Source organism: Lissotriton vulgaris, unplaced genomic scaffold (assembly GCF_964263255.1).
Source record: "Lissotriton vulgaris unplaced genomic scaffold, aLisVul1.2 SCAFFOLD_1386, whole genome shotgun sequence".
Lineage (NCBI taxonomy): Eukaryota > Metazoa > Chordata > Amphibia > Caudata > Salamandridae > Lissotriton > Lissotriton vulgaris.
The window spans coordinates 325,797-350,053 of record NW_028244137.1 but is presented as its reverse complement, the minus strand read 5'-3'; positions in this window follow the sequence as shown (position 1 = coordinate 350,053).

Sequence of the window (24,257 nt, the reverse complement as noted above, 5' to 3'; positions counted from 1 at the left end):
TACAACAAAGAGGGGGCTGTGATCAATGGCAGAATTACATAATTTCAATTCCGATAGTGGCAATCCTCTGTGGTGTGAAAAAGGGTTTTCAAGCGCTTTTGTTAAATAGAAAACAAACTATATTTTTCAAACGCCAAACAGTGTATCAAAAATAGCATGAAAAGACACCCATTGCTTAAATAGTATATTACATTTTTCAATTTCCATTATCAATTTTTAATTTATGATATTAAATCAGGTGGTGAGTCCAAAACAGGAATGTGCATAGAGGACTCCCCTCCGACTTCTTCAGAGCGCATTGATCAAGCGATAAAGAAGGTTTCTGATAAATATTCAGAATTGGAAATCAGGGTGTCATATGATACCAACAAAGAGAAAGAGAATAGACACACAGAATGTCTCATACTCAACGTAAGGACAAAAAATTATTATCAAATAGTGGCACGAAGAGAGCAAGCTCACACTCACCTTTCCGTCGTTACCTCGGGCTTGTAACTGAGCCGGTGAGAGAACCTGTCTCTTCGGGTTAAGACGGCCCTCAGCGGACCAGAATGGGAGCATTGTATATTACTTCAAGTATGCCCTAATAGGTTCCAGTCTTCAGCCGGAAACTGGAAACAGTTACGCATGTCCGGTAAAAGCAGACACTGCGCAGCTGTTCCGTCTACACCAAATGCGGACCTATATGAAAGCTCTGATCGTTTCCGCTGGAGCACAATGATTGGTTATTTTAACCGGAAATGCTTGAAATGAAATGATGCACAGGAAACGATAACGCGTGTTGCGTAATAGCAAACACTGCGCAGGTATTACGTTTTAAATCCCTGCGGACCTGTATGTAAGCTTTGTGAGTTTCCGCTAGAGTGCAATGGTTGGTTACTTTCACGAGGCTGGGAAAACGGAAGCCTCATGATGCACAATTGGCATTGGAAACCGGAAAAGTACTCAACTCTGTTTCACGGTCTGTAAGCTATCAGTAACGAGCCTCAAATGTATAGAATTAGTGATAGCCAATGGTGACTTCAGGGTCAGATGCTCGTTGTAAGATCGAAAAACAACTGGCATTATTGCGTTTTGTCGACCCTCAATGCATAGAGACACTGTGTCTTCCGGAGCATATCTGAATGCTCTCGTGCAACAGAAAGCTAAATCCCTTTTTATGCGCAATGTAGGGCAACATCATTACAACGGTATAAGCAATCGAACGTACTGAAGTTATTTTGATTTAATAAAGAAGGGAGAAGAAACCATAATCATGAACAACAAGCATTCTGTTATGCTGAAAAAGCGGTCAGAGTGTCAGTCAGTATCAGATATCAGTCATGTACAAAAAAAAGCCAGGTGTCTGCCCACCCCCATATGAAGTATGGCATGTATTACTGGGTGCGTAGGGGGTTCTCCCGCATGTGGATCCCAAAATGGGCGACTATTGTCTATTAGCTGCCGATGCAGAAGGAACTGCCCTGGGGGAAGGTCATATAGTTCTGTCAAGCTGGCGTATGTCATTAGCTGTCCATCTTCAAACAGGGATTCCATTTCTGTGATAGAGGAATTGGTCCATACTTGTAGGGCACGGGTAGTGTAATTTTGTCAGTACGGGGGAATCCTACCAACGGGAATAAAGGTGAGTACGCGGGTTTCCCTTTGGACATGTAATGTATTTTCAGCATACATGAGCGTGCTATTGTCACCTGTAAGGGGTGAGTACGGAGAGGTTTGGTGCCCGGGAGAAGCAGTCTCCGTATGGCTGGGAGGGGTATCCGTCCCTGCTCTGTGATTATCTCTCCAGTGTATCGTTCTGCTGTCCAGTATGACAAGCATTGAAGCTGCGCTGACAGGAAGTATGCTTCAAATGATGGGGCGCCTAGCCCTCTTTGGGTTGTGGGGAGGATCATGTCTAGCTCTCTGTAGAAAGAGCGTGGGGTATCACTGGAAGGTTGGTGAAATGATAAAGGAGCCTCGGGACCATTATCATCTTTGCAAGGGCCACTCGACCAATGGGGGCGAGAGGTAGTGTCTTCCAGAAATGTGCGTAGCCCAGCTACTACCTTACGGTGATTCCCATCGTTCAGGTCTGTGGGAGAGTGAAAAAGTTGTACACATAGGTATCTAGGAGCTGAAGTGCTCCAGGTGAGGGTGTGGGCTCCTATCGATATGTCCCGCGGGCCAAATGCGGGCTCAATGGGAATATCGTGTACTTGGCCCAATTACCCTTGAGGCCTGATGCTATCGCGAAGTCACTCTGTGCCGACCAAATAGGGGTAAGGTCACTATTAATATCTCTGACATAGATCAGGAGACCATCGGCATATAGTGACACACAATGCATTGTGTCCGCTATTGGTATTCTCCATGCCTCGCTTTCCTGTCGCAACCTTATTGCCAGGGTTTCTACTGCTATGGGGCAGAGAAGGGGGGATAGGGGGCGTCCTTGCCTGGTTCCTCTTTCTACTGGGTAGGGAGCAGAGATGTATTAACCTATCCTCACTCAGGATGTTAGGCCCTTTTTAGAGAAGTTTCATGTATTCCATCATTATGGGGCCCACCCTAATTCTACGAAGAACGGCAAATAGATACTGCCATAAAAGAGTATCAAAGGCTTTTTCGAGGTCTAAAATCAGGCATGCTGCTTTTGGGAAATGGACCTTCGCCCTGTCTTGGATGTGGAATAGTCTACATATGTTTAGCGAGGTGTTATGCCTTGGTATGAATCCATTTTGATCAGGGTGAATCAGTGGCGCTAGGTTCTGGGTGTATCGGTCCGCCAGAAGTTTCCCTAATATTTTACAGTCTGCGTTCAGCAGCGTTATTGGTCTGTATGAGGCAGGTAGGGTGGGGTCCTTATGGAGTTTGGGGAATGTCACTAGGATGGATTCTTGGAGTGAACCTGGGAGCTCCTTTCTATTTAGTGCGTCTTCATACATGGCGACTGCCCTGGGGATAAGGTGAGCGGAGAATGTGCTGTAATATTCATGCGGGAAGCTGTCCATTCCCTGGGCTTTGTTACGTGCTAGCTCTCTGATGGCGTGAGTGATCTCTGGGGCTTTTATCTTGGTCTCCAACTATTTTCTGTCAGCTCGTGATATGTGCGTTTCTAAGAAATTAAGTGATTACCCAGTGATTTGTTTGTGTTGGGGCTTGATAAATACCCGAGTAGTAATCGTAGAAAATGTGTAGGATCTCTATTTGTGAATGTCTCGAGGTCCCTGTATTGTCTAGAAGCTCCGTGACCGGTTTAGTAGCCATGTCCTGTTTGGCCAGCCACGCTAACAGTGGGCCCGCTTTGTTCCCCTCTTTGTGTACTCTGGCGGCGTAGGCACGGAAATCGTATTTGTGCAGGTCTTTCAGTGCTTCTGCATGGGAGGTTTTGGCTGATGCTATGTGGTCGGGGGCTCCGGTGGCGTCGCTTTGTTTTGTTAGTGCTGCTAGCGTCTCCTCCGAATCTCTTAGTGTTCTTTCGAGTGTTTTACGCACTCCCACTATGTGCTTTATGCAGTGTCCCCTTGCAGCGACTTTAAATGCGTCCCATTCTGTAAGTCTAGATTCCGCTATGCCAGAGTTGAGGGCAAAGTGGTCCTGGATGTATTCTCCGTGCTCCTGCTGAAACACCTGATCTGTGAAACAGTCCTCCGGAAGTCCCCAGGTGGGTATGGTTGGGTGTGGGGGCCTCCACCTGAGGGTCAGCATGTGGGCATCATGGTCTGAGAGTACTCTACCCAGATAATCGGACTGTTGTTCTCCCGGGAGCATGGGTATGGAGCAGAGGAATCTATCCAGGCGTCGATGTAAGTTGTGTGGGGCAGAATGGAAGGAGTACAGTCTAATGCCTGGATTTCTTTCTCGCCACGGGTCTACTAGTTGCCAGTGTTTCACCCAGGTTTGATATTGGGTTGTCTGTTTCTTTGCCGGGTAGTACGGGTGTGGGGGATGGGGCCGATCGAGGTGGATATCCAGAACCCAATTATAGTCACCCCCTAGGAGCCAAGGGACTGAGGTGTGTTGAGCTCTCCCGTTAGGCGCTTCCAGTGTTGATCTTGGTCTACAATGGGAGCATATATGCTGCCCAATAGGAAGGACTGGCCCTCCAGTATTCCCGCCATTAGGGTGTATCGACAGTCTTTATCTATGACTCGTGTCTGTTCCTTGAAGCGGATCCCGGGCCTAATCCAAATGAGTGTACCCCTGGCGAAAGTGGAGTATGAGGTGGCACAAACAATGCCCCGCCATTTTCTATGTAAACGGCCCATTTCGATTGCTGATAAATGTGTCTCCTGTAGGAGCACTACCTGCACTTGTTGCCGCTTTCTATAGGCATAGACGGCATAGCGCTTGTTAGCAGTGTGCATGCCTCTGACGTTTAATGTGATAATTTTATCTGTGCCGGGAACTTTATTGGCCATTGCACTCAATGAGTATGGACAATTCGTGTTTGTGTGTTAGCCCGCCATCTCTTTCTGAGACCCTCTCCCACCAGCTGACACGTGTCCACTTGTGAAGTGCAATCTCACCAGTTTGCTCCGCTGAGGGTATTGGGTGAACCTGAAACAAGGGATAGGGAAACTTGGATAGCTGGGGGATTTCCCAACTGAGGGGACCTATCGCCAGGGACGGTACGTCCAAACTGTACTTCATGTACTGTCTTTAAATCGCTCTTTGCGGAAGGGTGGTCGCTTGGAGGCACCTGTCTATGGCGTCCTGACTGCCCGCTGGATGATGCTGAGTCTATATTGCAGAGAGTGCCTCGTGTATCGATGATTGCGTGTCGTGACCTAGTCCAGCTTGTCCTGCTGTGTCACTTCTAGGATCCGGACTTATCATCCCAAGCGCTCATGATCTCGTTTTTTAGGTGCAGGGGCTAAGGCCGGCTTGTGTAACACGTTGTTATGGTGGCTCCTCCGTCACCTCTGGACATATATCTGCGTATCTGCTGTTTGTGGAGTGACAATGGGGGGTGTGACTGAGCCGTCCCGGGAAGAGCGGGCGTCACTTATTTCTTCTTCGGAGGTGAACGGGTGAGGGGCTTTTTCTGCATCTGAGTTGTCTTCTTTCGATCTCCCCGCTGCTGCTGCTTGCAGTGCTCTCCTACATTCTGCTATTATTTGTTCCAGGTCAGGGGAGCGCTGGGTGAGGGAATATGTGTGTGAGCTCAGCTGTGTAAGGGTGACTTTCCTGTGTTGACGTCTGTGGCTGCTCACAGGTCTGTGGTTGCTGCGAGCGTCAGGTCCTTGAGCCATTGTTCCACCCAGTCACTGCCTTCCGCTGGGTCAGTGAAGAAATTAGCAGCTCCATCATGCAGGATTTTCAAGCGGGCCGGGAAGAGGAGAGTGCATTGTACGTTTCTCTGCCATAAAATACGCTTGACTGCCAAGAAGGTGGCTCTTTGCTGTTGAACGGCGCAAGAGTAGTCTGGGAATAGCATTACGTGTTTATCCTCCACTTGAAGTGGTCCCTTCTGTCTGACCGCTCTGAGGATAGTGTCTCTGTCTTGATAGTGAAGCAATTTCAGGAGGAAGGGCCGGAGTGGCGAGCCTGGTGGTGGTTTAAGGGCCGGCACTCAATGTGCCCTATCTATGGAAAAATATGGAGGCAGATCCGCCGTCCAGGTGAATGTCTTCATCCATGTTTCCATGTGTCTAACAGGGTTAGCCCCTTATGCTCCCTCTGGCAGGTTTAAAATGCAGATATTGCTCCTTCGAGAGCTGCCTTCCATATCGTCCGTTTTGCTTTCTAGGGACCGTACCTTTAGTTGCTGCTCTTGTATGGCGACTTGATGGGTCCCCTGCCGATGGTGAGTGCAGTACAGGCGGCTGCGTCCTCAACTACTGGTCACTTCCATGGCCTTAGTACTATTGACTGTTTGCTTAAACGCACAGCACTCCTGTGGTCACCTTATTACAATGTCTGTCTCTCTGGGGCCCTCCGAAGCATGCCTCGAGGCCTGGCGCCGGACGGGATGAGGGGTCAACGACTGTGGCGGGCCTTAGTATAGCCTCTGCTAATATCCGGTGGGTCGGCGGCAGACTTTGGCAGCAGGTTTGTAGCTCGCTTCATGGGCGGCCGCGAGCGCTGGGTGATGAAGCTGTCCTGCTAACAATTGCCCTCTTGTGGGCTTGCGGCTCTGAAGTTAATGGCCGCCCGCCTGGCCGTCCACCCCAGAGGGATTGGTGAGATGGGGCCCCGGCGGGAAAGGGATGCAGATTGGTGCGGCGAGGGGCACCAGGTCTAGACAGCTGTGTTCGGTTCCCTCAGGATGGCGCGAGCCACCTCCCTGTCAATACCTCCACGCCTAGGCCTCTCCCCCCTGCACTCCGATTCATGGTGCCGAATTGGGGGGACCACAGCTCCGAGACGCGGGCAGACGACGATCAGGGTGATCCGCGGTGTGGGGCTGTGTAGGTATAGCGGCTGATGTGTGGATCCTCAGTGTCGATGATCGTCCCCCTAGCGCGGTGGGTGTTGAATTGCCTCTCGTTGCGCACTGTGTATCAGAACCTGACCTTCTGTCCAAAGTGTCAGGACAAGGTAATCCAAAATCCACGGGAGCGAAGATGTCGTCTTTTCACTCCAATACTGCACAGCGACCACAGAGAATAACTGGGGATTCCACTACCCGCAAGGAGTAGAGAGACAAGGAAGGACCACCTGGGCGATCTTTCAGGAGAGGTGGTGGGTCTAGGAAGAGCAATCCTGCAGAGGGACGAGAGAATTGAAAGAAAGGTAATTAATCAAAGGCATACGTTTGTGCAGCATAAATGTTATCTCATTTAGTATGCAAACCCAGACTTACCATCATCTGGCGAAGAAGAGTTTGAATTCCAATGCCTATACATCTTAGACAATGTGGGACATGGTCCGTACTCCTTGTATGAGGGCAATGTTTACAAAGAGTAAATTGCCTTGAGCAAGTGCAAAGGTTCTTAACAGAATGGAAGTAAAAAGTGATCTTCCAAGATTTTTCAAGAAAAAGGGGGTCGCAGAATAGCTGGGCAGGGTGTAATTAGAGATTAATAATGATGATGAAGCATGACACCAAGGGCCCTTTTGGTGTGTGAGGGGTATTTTAACAAATACTGTGTATGCCTGATATACTCTGGCTCACAGGAAACCTTCTAGAGGTGGACCTTGTTGATATTTATACCATTAACTGGAGAAGGGTCCGCCCACCTGAGTGCTTTCTAGCACTACCTCTTCACTCCCCCTTTTGATTCTTTGTAATTAGGGATTGTCTTGCCAAAAATAATTATAGAAATCCACTTCGGCCCAAAAGGACTTGCTGTAATCCAATATGAATAAAGCATCCAACTTCCCATAGATTTTGGATGTTAAAAAAAAAAAAGAATTTTTCAAACCTTCAAGAGTAGCAAGAAATACTTTATATGAGGATGACTTAATCCTTTACAAAAACATGAAAGTCCTCATAATATCCCACACTAGTATTATGCTTGATTCAACAAAATAAATAAAAATAAATGCATGCAAACAATAAAAAAAGAAAGTACCTGAGCCTCAGGAGTGTTTCCAAAACACTCTGCATTAAGTGAAGAAATTCGCGAATGAAGAAAACAATTCGTGAGTGAAAAAAACAATTCACAAAGTGAGAAGAACAATTTCTAAAAAAAAAAGGCAGCACAACGCGTCCAGCGTCAGCACGAAGGAGAAAGGGAAAGGCAACACTCGCCTTGCGTCCGAGGTGGCTGGAGGCGGAGTTTGGAAAGCAGCGTCGTGTTCAAGAAAACAATTGCGTCATGCCGAACGTGAGCAGGCAACAGAACGCGATCAGAAAGGGAAAAATAATTAGCGTTTCACGAAGGTGGCAAATCCAAAAGGGAAGTTTTGAGGAAGCGCTGGGAAGCCAGAACTCGAGCCAAGGAGGGAACAAATATGAAGCAGGTCCAGAACAGTAGTTTCCAGCAGCGAAGTCTCCCGTCTTCACTCGATCACTCGAACAGGAAAGGGGAGTGGTCCCATGCAGAAAGAGAAGCCAAGCAATCAATGTTGTAAGCTGACTGCCTACATGCAGGAATGGGTCAGCTGATCGCCGCTAGGCAATCTGGGAAGGCATACAAGGTAAGGATTCTTCACAAGGCATTCTGGGATTAGTAGTTCTTTGATCTACCAGGGAAGAAAAGGGTGCAAGAGGCTCGATGGCTGACACTGTGAGCTCCAGCGCCGAGTGGGAAGGGCGATCGCTGCTGCGCAGAGCTGGTTGCAGGCAAGTTGAACTCCTTACCGTGGGTGGCCAATGACCGCCACCGGCCGGGTCTCAGGTACGGGGCCCAGGTACGGGGCCTTCTCTTGCTGCGGGGTCTTTCAAGGCCACTCGGGTCCGGCATTGCGCTCTCACCTTTGGGTCCCAGTTATTGCAATGGTGCCCCAGTATATCTGCCTTCACTGGACGGGACAGCAGTGGGCGGCCCCCCAGGCTGTTGCAGTGGGCCGCCGGTGCCTCAACACCACTGCTTCAGGTCGTTTGGCACTTGGCAGGGGACGCCATCTTGACTCCGCTGCTGGATCATAGGGGTGGCCACTTACTCGGTGTGGGATGCCGCTCCGCCTCTTATTTCGGTGTCAGGAGAGGGGCTGAGGGGTATTGTCCAGGTGGGTATCTTGGCTAGCAAGTTTGCTGAGTATTTCGGTATTGATGGGCGCAGCGCACCCAAACCAACAGACCACGCACGCAACCTGGGCTTCATCCTGGACTCCTCCCTCTCCATGACCAGACAAGTCAATGCTGTCTCCTCGTCGTGCTTCAACATCCTGCACATGCTACGTAAGATCTTCCGGTGGATCCCCACCGAGACCAGGAAGATGGTCACCCAGGCCCTCGTCACCAGCCGTCTGGACTACGGCAACTCCCTCTACGCCGGAAACACCGCCAAACTCCAGAAGAGACTCCAGCGGATCCAGAACGCCTCAGCACGACTCATCCTGGACATCCCCCGTCGCAGCCACATCTCCGGACACCTGAGAGACCTGCACTGGCTCCCGGTCAACAAGAGAATCACCTTCCGTCTGCTCACCCACGCACACAAAGCCCTACACAACCAAGGCCCAGGATACCTCAACAGCCGCCTCAACTTCTACGCTCCCAAACGCCAGCTTCGATCGACCAGCCACACCTTCGCCGCCTTCCCCCGCATCCGAAGAGCCACCACAGGGGGACGGTCCTTCTCCTACCTCGCCGCCAAGACATGGAACTCCCTCCCCATCCACCTCCGCCTGACCCAGGACCACCTCGCCTTCAGGAAGCAACTCAAGACCTGGCTGTTCGAGCAGTAGCGGACCCCCCTCCCCCAGCGCCTTGAGACCCTCTGGGTGAGTAGTGCGCTATATAAATGCGATGATTGATTGATTGAGATAGCGCAGGCAGAGCTCTAAGGAGGCACGTCCGCCATCTTAGTGTGCCAGGCCACGCCCCCCTTCAAAATGCCTCAAATTACTTTGTTTAGGTGCATCTGCCTAATGATTGCAGCACATTTGCTTCATATTAGACCACAATAATTATAATAAATGTATTGTAAACTGTCTTTAAGTCTTTCTTACGTTTACTATGGGCATGCATGAGTACGTAAGTGAGTAACAAAAGGGGAGGGTCCGTTTCCACAGTGCCCTTGGGGATAGAGGGTCGTGTTTGAGGTTGCCAAAATCACCTGTTACTCTGGGAAGATAAGGAGTTCAGGTGAGGCACTGTGAGCTCGCAGGATTGTGCCAACAGGTACTGACATTGAAGAGAGGCTCAGTCCCTAAACTCTGACATCCTGTCATCCTATCATCCTAACACACAGTTCTGCTTTACCAGCGCAATCAGTGCAACAGCTTCAACCATTATAACATTACTGCGTGGTTATATGATTATATTATTCTACTCATATCTAACACTACCTATCCTATTGAGAGCATAGTGGGAGTACCCTTTGCCAGATACCTTGGTATAGCCTAAACTCCCATACCTGACTGTCAGGTATCACAAAGCCAGCCTGTGTAGAATGGTTAGCATCCATCTTTTTGGCAATCAGTCTTTCAGTGTGTGTTAAATTATAAGAGACACTTGCCATTAAGTGTAACATAAAATGCATATGATACAATATTTTTCAAAGAATATCTGTGATTTGACAATGCAGTCATGCCATTGTCCACAATAGCCAATGCATTTTCCAAATTAATCCTGTCAAGTTGGCTTAAGCGTTCAGCAGCGTCCTGCTGAGAAGTTTTCCGCAGTTCATTGTAAGTGGCGTATATGAATCTACATGACCTAGGACTCAAGAAGAAATCTTGTAAATCCATGTCATCAGAAAGGAAATATTAGATGTTCCTTAACTGCAGATAATGTGGAATGTTGTAACCATTGCTGTGTTGAAGCAGGTGTGGGTTATCAAAAAATAGAACAGCGAGGCTTGGCAATCAGGAACAGTTTAACTTGATTAAACAATAATGTCCTGGAATTGCAGCCACATCTACAGCTTTTTCTTGAATTCACTTTGCATTCGGTACATGGCATGCTTTATTCTGTACGCCCGGTGCAATAAAGGGAAGTTTGTCCCCCTTTGGGCAGGAAATTCTGGTCCAGTGGGTCATAAATATTGTGTTTAGATAATTTATCCCACTCCTATAGAAGGGACCATAAATACCAACTGGATGTCACATTCTGAGGTGGTCCAGGTGTGTTGTGTGTGCTTCCTGCTATGCACTGTTTGGACATTATCTGATGAGTCCAACTGACCGGCTGCTCTGGCATCGTCCTTGGACGGAGTGCATGCTCTCAGCTGTGAATTTATTTGTGTTTGAGTGTGTGCATCGGACTTGTTTCTTTAGGTACTAGATCCTGGGACCACATGTGATTTTTCTGTTGCAATCTTCCTGGTGTGTTTGAGGCTTGTTCCATGTCTGGTGTTTCCATCACGGTAAGAGCCAGGGATGAACAGAGGTCACCTGTGTTGTGTTTCTTGATAAAGGGTCACTCTGCCCAATTATACTTCTTAATCAATAGGCCTTCCAGAATGTTCCTTTGTTCGATGAAATCAGTTGAGGTGTGGATATCCAGTGTAACATAATTCACTGAATGGCCTATTTAATGCTTCACCACACCTTAAATTTTTTTGTGTTTACAAGCGCTTCGTCAGCAGGGTGCCGACAGAAACTAGAGTGCTGCAAGGCGGCACCGGGATACAGCATAACACTTCCTGCAAAAACCAAGTAACCGATAGTACAAATTAGCAAAAAAATATTCACCAGGAGAAAGTAGAATATAATACTGATTTATTGACTCGCGCACATTAGACTGATCTTAGTTGGGACAGACTTTTAATCACAGCTGCTAGTACAGAATCACAAAACAATAAAGGATGAAGGAGCCATTTAATTAGACGTGGGGGAAACTGGAAGACAAATGATGCCACCTTAGCATTATATGTAAAACAAAACAAGGTCTTTGTGTATGTGTGTGTCTGTCTGTCTGTCTTGTGTGTTTTTACAGAAAACATTTACGTGCTCTCCGGCTGCTGACGTAGGACCCGGGTGTGGCTGGTTGATCTGTATAGGTCTGGGAAGGGGTGGGGTGTGTGAACTGCGGGCAGGAATGTGCAGCTGGGGCAGACAGACACCATCTAATGCAGAGGATTTTCAGCCCAGGCTGTCTGCATGGCTTGCACTCGCGCCACTGTCCATCCACAGACTCACTGACCCTCCTTCAGACTTTTCTGGCTGTTCAGATAAAAGCATTACTTGTCTTTCATGACTGCTTCGAAATCCTCGGCAAGTAAGATGTCCTGAAAGTCCTGCTGCTGGTGGTGCTGCTGTTTTGATGCAGCTATTGATCATGGTGACTGCTCTTTGGAACAGCACGGGAGGGAGGCCAGATTGCAGAGCGACCGGTTCTCCAGAATCCACGATCCCGGGGGTCCAGAGATGTTGTAGTTCTGTGTTGGAGCAATAGGAGGCAGCCATCACCTTTGCGTTCCCCGCATCACCTGCACATGAGGAACGAGCACCATGATTGCTGGTTGCAGGACAACAGCCTCCTTGCTGATTGGCCAAAATAGCTTCAGAGGTGGGGAGATTAACAAGGTTGGTTACAGGAGAGCTCTTGCCCATTGTCTTCAACAACCTTTATTGAAAACGGTAGCTTTCTCATTAGGCTTTTATGTCCAGCTTGGAAGCGTTTTAGTGAAGAAAAAATCTTATGTCCTATTCCTCTGTTCCATAGTAACACTTTCAGCAGTAGGATGCATTTTGTAAAACTAACGTGTACACTAGGTGTAGACCTCATAAGTGTACCATTTGCGAGTCGATGTAAGTAAGTACACGGATATTTTAAATTTAACAAAATCAATTATCGCATTCATCAGGTTCCTGGCAGCCACATGGGCTGGTCAGCTGTTGCAGGGGAGTTGGGGAGGCGGGCCAGTCGGAGCCCAGCTCAGCGGCTGATTACTATGGCTCGAAGAGTCTTTTGCCGCTGATGAAGACGTGGGTGGGGCTAGAGGGGAAGCAGATGAAGCTTTGTTGCTGCAAATAAAATGAAAGTGCAGCGCTTGGAAAATTGGCAGCACCATTGTCCCAGGTGGGCTCGTAGTTGTGCCTGCATTAGGAAAAACTCATTACAGAAAATAGAGCATGCACCATGTTACAACCAAGTAAAGGTGCTAGTAGCCAGGGGAGGATACAAATGGCAACATGCCCATACTAAGGATGGACTAATAAGCCTCATAATGAATCAGACGCCAGCATTTATGAAGGACAAATACACAAGCTAATAAAAAATTAGGGCGGGAGATTGAGTGAAGCTTCTCTCCGAACCGTACAGAACTACCACAGATCTCCGCAGACAAGCGCCTGCACACTGGCTCAGGCTTGACCTAATAAAGGACTGTACCCGTTCCAAAGACTACTCTAGATGAAATGAAAAATACATTTTCCTTCCCAGTCTTGCTTTCATAACAAAGGTTTTTGATTTGTTAACAAGCAGACCCAGTTCAGCCTTGAAAGTTGAATAAGAGCCAATCAAGCGCTCTAGGGCCAGGGGTGTCCTGGCCATCAAAACCGCATCATCTGCATAGAAGAGAGCAGTCAGCGATAAGCCACCTGCTGATGGAACATCTCTGCACTGTGCAGTCAAAACTTCATTACATTTATTGGTGTACAAGGAAAAAAGAACAAGGACAAGGACACACCCCTGTCGCACCCCCTTTTTAATTTTAAATATTTCCGAACATTCCCTCTGTTTACCAAAACTGACTACTGCCCCTGCCTCTCTATAGGTCTCCCTAATAAAAAGAATTATGGAGTTGTCCACACCCATCGCCTCCAAAAGAACCCACAATTTTGAGTGGTTTACACAGCCGAAGGCCGTGGATAAGTCCGCATAAGCCATATAAAACTGGCCTTTTTTTGCACAAACATATTTTGCTGCAAGTAAGGGTTAATTTTGTCCGTGGTCGATCGTACCCATCCCCTTTCTAAAACCGTATTGTGTCTCAGCTACAACATTATTAACAAATGCCCACTCCTCCAGTCTATTTCGGAGCAATCTCTCCATTAGTTTGGCAGCATTATCCAGCAGGGAGATTGGGCGGTAATTTACCGGATTCGAGGGATGCCCCTTCTTATATATGGGGATAATCACGAATTGTTTCCAAGCTACCGGGGTCCCACTTTGGAAACTGTATTAAAAACCTGGGTCAAGAGTGGAACCCAAACATTTTTATGTACAAAGAAAATATCCCCATCTGACTCTGCTGCCTTTAGGGCAGGCGATTGAGAGAGTGCAAGCTCAATTTCCTCTAATGAGAATTCTATCTCCAGATGGGCAGTCATCAAGTCCTAAGGTTTTTTTGTAGCGCTATTCATCTCTACAATAAAAATGCTCTGGGAGTGAGACACCCGGGTGGATTGATCTATATGAATATCAAGAGAGGGGCCGCCCTGATCCTGCTGAAAAGGGGCATTTACCACCCTCCAAAATGCCTTGCTATCTTTACTCCTCGAAGCCTCACACAAATTTACCCATGATTCATCCTGTAACTTCTTTTGGCTCACCGCCCTAGCTGTCTCATAGTCAGCTCGTAGCTTCCTTATCAAATCTATGTGTCTGGGACTTGTTTTAAGAGCAGTGCGAAGATCTTTGGAGGCATTTGAGTAATTTGTCTCAAACCCCCTTATCGTCGATGGAGTGTTTCTTGTAGCTGGATGTAAAAGATTAGAACTTATAGATGTTAGAATTTTACTAAATGCTATTACTACTTGATGACTATCAGTGTTGGTGTCTTAGCAGGATTCAGTGTCAGGTAACAGCTCCTTTACATCCTATGGGAGAAAGGAAATAGGGTTCATTTTCTCCCATTTAAGAGTAGATCCACTCTTCCTACTCCGAATCAGTTTTAGGGCAAATATAGAGCTTGACTTAGCAGAAAGAGGCCAAACAAAACAAAAAAAGCCTTATCACTGAACTCTGTCAACGCAGCTATGGAGGACTTAATTCATCTCTTAAAATTAGTCTGAATAATTGTAAAATCAGATGTCAAGGTAACTCCAGTAAGTTGAAAAGTGGGGAGGGGTTGACCGGTCATGGGGTGATACAGGTTTATCATAACTAGGTCCCAAGTTAATGAACAACAGTTTGAAATGTTTCCGTAGTTATGATGCATTAAATGGACTAGCAACAAATCATTAGTGTCAGTTACCCCACAAATACGTTGGTCTGAATTGGGGCTCCAGTACACATGAAAATCCCCAGCTCAAATAAAAAAAATTGAACATGATTGGTATGTTAACAGAGTTTCCAATATTCCTGCTAACTCATCTGTCACCTGTGTACAATTCTTAAAATTATCCTTATAAAAATGAATGCATAACAAATCAATTTTCCCAGAACCACGATGACATGAAAATGGGCCGAGTTATTGATAAAGGTCAACTTACCTAGGGTGATCGTGTTTGCTGCAATTCTGAGTAAGCCTCCTTTAGATCTGCCTGCTGCTGATGGAACTGCTGGCGTAACAAAAGAGCTGTAGCCGTTTATAGACAGACTGCTCTGTCCAATTTTCCTGAAAGCAGATAATATCAGAATTCGTAAACACTTTATACCAATTTTGATTATCCTTTTTGTTTTCATAGCCCGCTATATTCCTAGAGAGAAACTTTATATCACTTAGGGACTCCTGCGACCAAATTGATGTTGGTACTGGTGAGAAGGATGATGTAGGGTCAATTGGTAAGGATGTAATACTGCTTAGTGGATCTAAAATGACCAACTGAACCCTCTCCACGGGTACCAAACCTGAAACCATTTGAAAATCGTTATAAAGAACAGACCGTGGAGGCAAATAATTTAGTGGAAAGATCAGTCAATCACATGCCTCCATATCTTCCAACAATGAGTACCTATTTGATAGGGCAAGGGCATCAAAAGCCACCTGCGCAGGCTTATGACCAGTTCTCACTAAAGAAAGGCCCTGAGTGAGTACGGTGGAACTACGTACTGGTGCGGACCTATAAAAAAAGCCCAATGAGACTGCATAAATCTGAGAATGGAGTGAAGGGGCAACCGGTAAACTCCCTAATAGGTCTCTCACTCGCCATTCATTATCAAAGGTTAAAATAACCAGTCATTATTGGTTGTTTTTACATCAGACCCAATTCACTGCGTTCTTCTGGCCATTATCAATTGATTTTGGATGAGATGACCTTAATTAAGAGTTTTGAGTCATCCAGTGTCGAGCCTTGGCCATCAGCTGAAGTGAAGATTTTCTAAGATTGGGACGTAATAAAGGCACGTTGAATAAAATTTGAACATAGTGACAAGCTGCAGGAGGGAAGTTCATGTATTGTTGATTTGGTTTGCTATGGGCCTGAGTAGACGGGAGATTTACCATAACATGTGGTCTTGATAAGTCGTGTGATTGTCCCTTACGCATAGAATCTGATATGGTCACCTGCGGTGAGCCACACCTAGGGACCAAATCTACATGGTCTGGTATACAAAACCTATAGGATCCCTGCTGGGGGCCAACTGATTTTCAACACAAGGATGACCAATAGAAGCAGAGGGTGATTTAGCTAACTCACGACCAAGGATCATGTTTTCACAGTTAAAACGCAAATTATGACTTTCACAATTATCGTTTTTAAGAGTTTTACAGACACAGAGGGGATGACCTTAAGTGCGATCTATAGAATCTAAACGGGCATAGATCGGTTGCAAAAGTTGTTTAAAGTTATCAAGAAGATCACACCAATATGAGGGAAATGTAGTCTCTGAATGTTGCTGGCCATTCATACATGTGGAACTCGCTGGCATGGCGGCCTTTCTGATCTTCTTGGCAGGTCACTTGGAGGACAGTATCGCATAACCTCTTTTTCATTTACCATTTACAGAGGTAGCGTCAGTTGGTTTCCCACTAAATGTAGAGGCAGGCTGGGAATGTTCGGGGTTGGTACAGAGACTGCAGGCAATTCTGGAAGAGAAACCCCATATAGTTTCTTTACACCGGCCTTAGTTGGAGAAACAACTAGATTAGATGACTGCCCTGTCCCTGACCCCAATAAAATTCTCTTTTCTGTAAGTACGATTTATTTTTCTAATGCCAATGTTGCCTTGGCCAGAAAGGTATCTAAAGAGGTAACAGTTACCGCCTCTGTTGCTCTCAGCTTTTTCTTGCCCAAGTTGGGCCTGTGACGGGGAGTGTAGAAGTTAGAGGAGGTGGCCCAGCCCAGCCTCCTCCGGGCTCCGACGGGCATGGATGGGTCCGCCCTTGGCCCGGGCGAGGCCCATGCAGAGGTACCACGCTGCTGCCTATAAGCATCTCCCGGTGCCGGAAGAGTGATGCTTTGTGCAGTGGAGCCTAGGGGCTGTAGTTCGTGCCCTGGCTCTGCTCCGATGCCGCCTCCACAGCGGGACCTAACTGCTGCCTTTAAGCGGCTCCGGGTTGCGGTAAGAGTGATGCATCGTATGGTGGAGCCTTGGGGCTGTAGTCACTGCCATGGCTCTGCTCCGATGCGTCCCCCACAGCGGGACCTCACTGCTGCCTTTAAGCGCCTCCGCGCACGGGACGAGTGACGCACCGTGCGTTGGAGCCTCTGAGCTGTAGTCAGTGCCCTGGCCCTGCTCCGATGCTTCCCCAGGGAATCTCTAATAGAGTGCTCTACCTTGCACTCACTTCAATTGTCCAACTTAAGCATAATTGGAGACTTGAATCTTCATCTTGATTTAATCAACAATAAAGAAATCCATGACTTTACTAATGACCTGACTACTTTCCAATTAGCTCAGTTAGTAAAACATTCAGCTACGAGGCCGGCCATCTGCTGGACCCTTTTTTTTCCCAACCTGGCCACCCTTCAAACTGCTCCCCCGTTCCAGTGACCTGATCAAACCATTATATGGTGCCTATGACCATTGATACACCTAGCGTGGAAAACAGCATTACCGGTAACCCCACAATGAGAAAGCAGTAGCATAAACTGGACCCTTCTGCCTTTTCAAGGTTTATCGAAAGGAGTGTGCCTCTATTAGACTCCAATAGAGAACGGGCGGAGACTTCCACCAAAGCATGGAAATATTCTCTATTGTGAACAACCTGATTAAACCCACCTCCACTCCTGGATTAGCAGAAGCTTCTAACAGCCACTGCAGCAACTTGGTCAATGATCTTTATCTTTACTTCAACAGGGGTGAGAAAACAGTCAAACCTGTCTCTCTTGATACAGGGACCTACCCCTCGCAATGGGCTCCCTTGGACCAATTGGCTCTACTTGACGCAGATTTTATTTCTACCTTAATGCGTCAAGCGAAATATGGATCTCCGGATGACCCATTTAAACCTGATTATATTTAAAAATTTCAAGAGAGGGTCACACCCATATTTCTAGAATTAGCCAAACTTGCTGAGCACTGAAGAAGTATCAATATCATGGGAACACGCCAAGGTTATACTTCTTCTAAAAAAGACTTCGCTAAATGCCTCTCAGCCAGAAAACTATTAACCCATTTCTCTTCCGTCGTTTCTGTCCAAGGATGAGGAGAAACATGTAAACAATCTCCTAACCAAAATATTAGAACAATATAAAATATTAGATTGTTCCTGTTAGACCTGTCATCATGGGCTTGAGTCTCTCCTCCATTTCTTTCTGTTTGCCTCCACTGTTTTACGATGCTTTTGCTGGTATACTGCTTTGGGCACTGTGCCACTGCTGACCAGTGCCACAGTGCAAGTGCTCCCTATGTTAAATTACTGTATTGATTGAATTCCATGTTTGGCTTATTTGGTTTACTGTCAGTCCCTAGTCTAGTGCACCAGGAGTGCCAGGGCTTGTAAATACAAATGCTGCTCGTGGGCTTGCAGCACATGTTGTGCCACCCACAAGAGCGGCCTAGTAAAAGTATGTCTACAGGTCTGCCATTGCCAGACCTACGTGCAGTCTGGTACTGTCACGCTGACTGCGCAAGTACACCTACTTGCCAGTCCCCAAACCTTCCCTTAACTTCATATTAGTCACCCCTATGGTAGGCCTGAGGGCAGGGTGCATTGTAAGCATAAGGTAGGACAAGCCTGACCAAGTTGGCATGTCCTAATAGTGAATTACAGCCATATTCGTTTTTCACTATTGCGAGGTAACCTCCTCTCCATTAGTTAGAATGGGCTGCCAGGATTATTAATGCTCTAATCCTAGCTGGCTCGGGGAGCATGGTGCAATGTGGAGTTTGGTATCCCTGAACTCAGGGTTTAATCACGCATCCGTTTGTGTGGATGGTTTTTAGACTCTGGGTTTGAAAATAGCACTTTTAGAAAGTGGCTATTTTCTTGTCTAACTATTTCTGGTTTCTGCTGGTTTGGTGTGTGTGTGACAGGAGCTGAGTGGCTCCAGAGGTCTGAATGAGTCAGTGTGGGATGAGTGGGACATTTGCGTTGAGAGTAGGGGGAGAGTAGTTGCTGATAGCCTGCCCTGCCTGATACAATGCTGGCTCCACCTCCTGCCAGGTGACTGATGGCTCTGTGCCTGCCATGTACGATCCTGGCCCCACCTCCTACCAGGAGGCCGATAGCTCTGCTCCTGCCAGTGACAATGCTGGCTCCACCTCCTGCTGGGCGTCTGAGGACCCAGCCCTGCTCAGTGAATAGGCCAGGTGCTTCTGCCTGGCTACACCCACAACAGACCCAGGATGTTGGGAAATTCCCCTGCATGGACAAAGGGATCAAAGCCAAAAAGGGGTATAAGAGAAGGACCCCTGAACCAAGAATTTAGATCACTTCTGACAAGGAACCCTGAAACCAAGGACAAGAAGCCTGCTGATCCAAGGACTTGCCTACCCCTTCTGCCAGTGTGCTGTTTGCTGGGGGGAATCCTGCATTGCTTCTTTATTTTTGCCAAGGAACCAGGAGAGAGGAACTGTGTGTGTACTCTCAAACTTTGCTAAGAAATCTCCAAGGGCTGGAAGAGTGCCAGCCTCCTGTTGAAGTCACAGGGCTAAAGGACTTCATCTGCTTAAAGTGCTATTTGCTGGAACCTGTGAATCCAGCACCTCTGAAAGAAACCAGCAATCTCGGCGCCGACGGACGTCACCAAATCCAGCTCGGCATCGTGAGTAACGGCTCCAGTGTCCCGCTTCCTCGACGCCGGCCGCCGGGCCCGATCGACGCCAGCAGCAACGCCAGTGAGTAGTGAGTTCGGCTCCAGCTCCAAGGGACCTCGTGTCTGCACCGCTGCTGATCGCATCGACTTCGAGCCCTCTCGACGCAGTGAGCGCTGCTTACTCTTGTAACGTCAACATCGCCATCGACGACGACGCCGTATCCTGTTTCGCCTTGTGAGCGCTGCTCCTGCCTGACATCTGTCGACGCCGCTGCAGGTCGCCCAGACTCCGAGGCCGGATCGACGCCGGAGACGCAACGCCGGACATCTCGACGCCGCTAATCATCGTGTGCTTCGCTTTTCCAAGGTACTGTGTTGTGGGGGTCCGTGTGACTCCGGGCTCGACGTAGCGCTCCTCGCGGTCGACGCCGAACCCTTTGGATTAACTTTGCCTCGACGTCGTGTGACTCCCGTGTGGGTTACATTGTTGCCAAGAACCGTGTTTTCAAGAAGAAGAGTTGCTTTTGATACTAAAGACTTTGTGCTAAGAAGAAACTACACTTGAACTATTATTTTTTCCTTCCAAGAGTATTTATTGAGATTGTGGTATATTTTTGTCGTTATTTGGTCTTGTGCTAAGCCTTATATAAAATCTTTATTTTTATAATACTACTGTGTCTTGTCCATTTGTAGTGTATTCACTTTATTACTGTATGTGGTCATAAATGCTTAACACACAGCCTCTGCGATAGGCCTGTCTGCTCTGCCAAGCTACCAAGGGGGTGAGCAGGGGTTATCAAAGGGTGTGATCCCCTTGCCCTGACTAGAAAAGGTGTGTCCCTATTTGTCAGAAGTGCATACCTCTGCCAACTAGAGACAGCCGGTTCTAACAGTTCCCAAAATGGATTTAGAACATACAACACCGAAATTGCTTTTTTAACAGTTACTGAATCGCTTTGCAGTACTGCAGATGCTGGCACATCCTAGGCTCTGAAACTCCTAGATTTAAGTGTGGCCTTCAACACTGTCTCACATGCAATAATATTAACTCGCCTCACTGACCTGGGGGTACAGGGCATAGGTCTGGCCTGGTTTACCTTCTTTTTAAAGGAGTGGTCTTTTAAAGTTATACCCCCCTTTTGTCTCATCACAAAGAGGACTGGCTCCTTGCATCCCTCGGGGTTCGGAGCTCAGTCCTACCCTTTTTATTATTCACATCGGACCTCTGGCGGAGGTAGTGAAATATTTTGGAATATGGCCAATTGGATGCACGACAACTGTTTAAACTAAACTAAAAAAACAGAGATCCAAGGAGTACCCAGCCTAGCTGCCTGGATGCAATTTTACATGCCTTCCAGAACACTACGCTCCACCAAACTATACCTGGCCCACATCCCTCGTCGCAGCAGAGCCAGAACGGGAGTTTTCTCCTTCCATGTCTTAGCTCCGACCCGATGGAATTCTATTCCTCCAAACCTTAGAAAGCTTTTCCGGAAAAGGTGGAGGACCCAGCTCTTCTCCATCTGGACTGACGATTTTGCCTCTCTGCCGCTGTGTTTCTTAGGATCCTTTTATGTCCCTTGATGATATTGTCTGACACCTGGACCCTCACCTTCCCCTCAGGCCAGGCAGCCTTCAGGTGTTGTGCTTTCTAAGGCTCTGGTCCCCTCTTGTAAAGGGTCAAAGTGGTAACACCCTTGCAGCACATGCCTTTATCAGCCGTAGTATTAAGATATAGTGCACACCAATTCCCAGCCCAGTAAAGGCCTGAAACAGACCCAAAATGGAGCATGTACCTACATGTTCGCCTCCTCTGTTTGTGCCTCATATGTATCTACCTGTGCAGTTCCTCGGTTTTTATGTCCCGGGCGAGCTTCTTTATTTACGCTTTTGATCCTTCTACTGCCAACTATTACGTTTGTCTTTCAGATCATGACCTGACATCTGCTGTGTGCATCGAGTCACTCCGCTGCTTTAGCTGTCAATGAACCCTGCTGAGCGAGTACACAGACATAAGGGAGTATGGAAGGTGATGAACAGGGAGCAAGGTAAAGCTGATTTTAAGAAATTCCCAATGTTGTAAAATGCTACACTCACCTGAAAGCAATGGACACCTTGTTCCACTCTGCCAATGCTCCATCCCCTGTAGTGTAGTTCCTATTTTCCCTATAGGCCCTGCGCATTGGAATAACATAAACAGCAGTGTAGACGTAGGACTGAGGTCTTCTAGGTCTCTACTGACTATGTTAGACTTAATTTAGGTTTGCGCCAGCTAGCTCAGAGGTCACTGGAAACTTTCTTGACTGAATAGGAAGTGATCAGCTTCCCTGGCTCAGACAAGAAGGGATTCAGCTTCCGACAACCGCATAAACATGACAACTTTGCTCCCTCAGAATAAGAGTCGTGTGAAACAATAGACAGCTATTTCACTCAGTCAGTTGTGCAGATTTAATTTCACCAGGGTGCAGAGAATAGAGAGACGGGCGTTTTCAATAAAAGATATTTATTGAGCAGTCTTCTTTCTCATGCAAGAGAAATGTATTGCCACAATTTCAAGACTTGTTATAACGTAAAGTGCGTACAGTAAAAGGAGTATTACGAAATAATACTGTAAAAGCATTGATATGGTTTCTTAGCCATAAGACACTTTAAAATGGATAAAATATATATACATATATACATAAGCTAACGTGCTCAACTGGTGCTTCTAAAATACCTAAGCCTAATACGTGGGAAGGAGTAAGTAAGTAGAAGTTTAAGTTAAGTAGGTTTTTGTTGCCAAGGATCTGTTCAAGAATTCTCTCTAAGGGTTAGGCAGCACTGTACCTTGGGAATAGAATGTAGGAGGTCTGGTATCTCCCTCTCAGGACTCGATATTCCAGTCACCCGCAAGGGTAGGCTGGAAACGCCGGAGCTGGATTTTCTCGGCAGGAGAAAATACAGCGTCTTTCTCAGCGCGTCAAAGAGGAGGGGCAGCGTGCGTGGGCTTCTCGCTTCTGCTGGGCTCTCGGAAAGTAGATTAGCTGCTCTGCTCCAGAATCACCACCGCGTATTTGCTTAAGGCAGCGTTGGTATGTTTATACCTGAAAGGTGCAGAGTTTGCGTAAGGTTTGGACATAAGACGTCAATAAAGATGTCACTAAGAACTGGTCGTTCTTACAGTGCTCGCAGGAGTTCTATTACAAATCCAGATCCATGCCCTCCTGATATAATGAATCAACTTCACAATACCATTTCTCAGCCGCTTACCACCATTTGTAATGCCATCTTCAAAACAGGCGTCTACCCGGAGACCTGGAAGAAGGCCATCGTTAAACCTTTGCTCAAAAAGCCTCCCTTAGACCCTACTGTTACGGCCAATTACAGACCCATTGCTTGCCTTCCCTTTCCCGCTAAAATCGTAGAGGCCATCATGAACCAGCAGCTCTCAGAGTTCATTGAACAACACGAACTCTTGGATGATACGCAGTTCGGTTTCCGGAGAGGACACGGAACCGAGACAGCGCTGATAAAGGCCTCCGATGAAATTAGAAACATCTTGGATTCGGGAGGAGCAGCAGTGCTCATTCTGTTGGATCTCTCGGCGGCCTTCGACACGGTCGACCATGCCATCTTGGTCGACCGTGTCGCAGCCCTGGGGATTAACAATCTGGCCAAAGATCTCATAGCTTCTTTTCTAGCTAACCGCAAATAGGCAGTTAAATTGGGCAATTATTTTTCACCGACTTCTAAACTGCCATGCGGGGTCCCCCAAGGATCGTCGTTAAGTCCTGCGCTTTTTAACATTTATGTCGCAGACTTGGCAAGGGTCATAAAATCTCATGGGATGCGCCTAACTACCTACGCTGATGACACCCAACTTGTGTTGGCGGTGCATAAGAACGGCCCAATGGTGGCAGCCAATTTTCAGGAGGGGATACTGGAGGTACAAGCATGGATGCATAGTAATTGCCTAAAACTGAACGCGGAGAAAATGGAGGTTATGACCTTTGGTAACATCTCTCCAGAATGGTCCCCGACTTGGTGGCCTACTCAGATGGGTCCTTCTCCGGTTCCAGTCGCAAAGGTCAGGAATCTTGGAGTGATCTTTGATAAACATCTATCCTTCAAACATCATGTAAATAAGGTTGTCTCAGCTGCCTTTTTTACGTTGAAAAAGATAAAAAAAAACTGCTACCGTACCTACCAGCATCAGCTGGAAAAACCCTAATTACCACCTTGGTGTTTTCCAAGCTTGATTACGGAAATGCCCTCTTTTTCAACACTCATAAATATATTCTGAACAAGCTCCAATCTGTTCAAAATATGGCAGCCAGAATCCTTCTCAACATTCCTAGGCGCCAGTCCATCTCGGCAGCAATACGCCATCTTCATTGGCTAAGAGTGGAGAGCAGGATCAAATTTAAGGCCTTATGCATTGCCTATAAGGCCATTCATCATACTGGCCCGAAGTTTCTAAAAGAGGCATTTCAGGTATACACCCCTATAAGGAACCTAAGATCAGCAGCTAGTTGTCTACTATCTGTTCCCCGAACAAGAACCGCCACCTGGGGTGACAGACGATTCTTGGTAGCAACTCCCAGATTGTGGAATTCTCTCCCTTCGCATATCAAAACTGCCCCTACTCTCATCTGTTTCCGTAGGGCATTGAAGACTTGGCTCTTCAACCAATAAGTTTGTGTGCTGATCAC